Raw genomic sequence first — 1,796 nt, 5'->3', positions numbered from 1 at the left:
GGTAGGCAGAGTTCATGAACAAAAATGAAATCGCCTGGGTAATACTTGAAAGAATTAACAACTGGTACCTCCTCTTATTGAGAAGTTTTTGCACATCAAAAGAAATTACCAACAAAGTGAAAAGACAACCCACAAATTTCAAAAAAATCTTGACTAATAATCACTCAGACAAAGGTCTGCTGTCTAGAATTTATAAAGAACTAAAAAACATTAGGGCCCCAAAATTTAAAGACCAAGTCCAGAAATGAGCATCTGAGATGAACACACACTTCTCAGAGGACGAAATTAAAGAAGCAAATAAATATATGAAAAAAATGCTCCACATCACGAGCCATCCCTAAAATGCAAATTAAAGCAATACTGAGATATCATCTCACCCCAGAGAGAATGGCTCTCATAAACAAATCAACTTACAACAAATGTTGGAGATGCTGTGAAGAAAGGGAACTCTTCTCCACTGCTGGTGGGAATGTAGATTGGTACAACCATTGTGGAAATCAGTGTGGAGACTTCTTACAAAACTAGGATTGGAAATCCTATTCAAACCAGCTATCTCCCTAGTGGGAATTTTCCTGGAGGAACTGAAAATGTCACATCATAGTGATATATGTGTACCTATGTTTATAGCAACACAATTTGTGATAGCCAAATCTTGGAAACAACCAAGATACCCGTCACCTGAGGAATGGATGAAAAAGATATGGTATTTTTATACAATGGAGTATTTCTCAGCTATAAAGAATGATAAACTCAAAGCCTTTATATTTAAGTGGATTCCACTTGAATATATACTCAGAAATGAAATAAACCAGACACACAAGTGTAAATATCATACAGTCTCCCTAGTATAAGACCTCAAAAGAAGAAATAAAAATAGAAAATTATAACACAATTAAAAGGAAAGCAAGAACTTGAGGATTAGACAATGAAGAGAGGGCAAGGAGAAAAGCTAGGAAACATGACCGGGGCAAAGCCATACATTTATATGCACAAGATGGTTAAAGCAATGATCCTGAGAATCTTCAGCATGTTTTTGAAACTAGCAGTTAATTTTCTTTCCTCTTCAAAAGGAAAAGAAAGTAGTTGAGAATAAGTGCATCCCCCATTGACTTCTCTTCTGTCCCAGGCTCAGTTTTTCTCCCCAGAGTGATTACCTGCACTTGTGGGACTAAAAATTTGTCCTGGCTGAGCAATTGCTGGCCTTCACTTAACTATGTAATTGATCCAAAGAAAACTCTTCTACTCTTTTGTATTGTGCTGACTATTAAAGAAAAGCAGCAAGCAACATCAAAGGGAGTCTGGACTTTATATCCACCTCTAACTTTAAAAGTCTGGTGCAAAACACTTAGCAGGAAACAGAGAATTCCATTGCACCTGGAATCTGAGCAGATGGCTTTCCCACAGAGGCTCTGATTCGTGAAGAGACACAAGCTGCTTAGACCTGATGAGCTCAATTAACTCAGAAAGTCAAATCAAACACTAACCAAGGAAAAACAGCTCTTTCTGCTGGTAAAATTAATCTGAGAATCCCAAATTCACCAAATATTGGACAGTTAAGATGCACAAAGCCTTATAAATTCTTCAAAACTAAAATCCCTATTTTAGAGTAGGCTACAACCAAATATAGGAAGCCAGGACACACTTCATCAAGTAGGAACTAGGATTAGTGGGGATATATGGTTTCTCACTTAAAAGCACTGCATAATAAGTTTGTAAGGTCATACTGTAGATGGTTCAGAATCCAGACAATACCTGTGTTTTGGGTCCCCATTATCCAGTACCTAGTGTCTCATTCA

This window comes from Octodon degus, unplaced genomic scaffold, assembly GCF_000260255.1.
Source record: "Octodon degus isolate 3935 unplaced genomic scaffold, OctDeg1.0 scaffold00007, whole genome shotgun sequence".
Classification (NCBI taxonomy): domain Eukaryota; kingdom Metazoa; phylum Chordata; class Mammalia; order Rodentia; family Octodontidae; genus Octodon; species Octodon degus.
The sequence above is the reverse complement of the archived record's forward strand: the minus strand, read 5'-3'. Positions refer to the sequence as shown.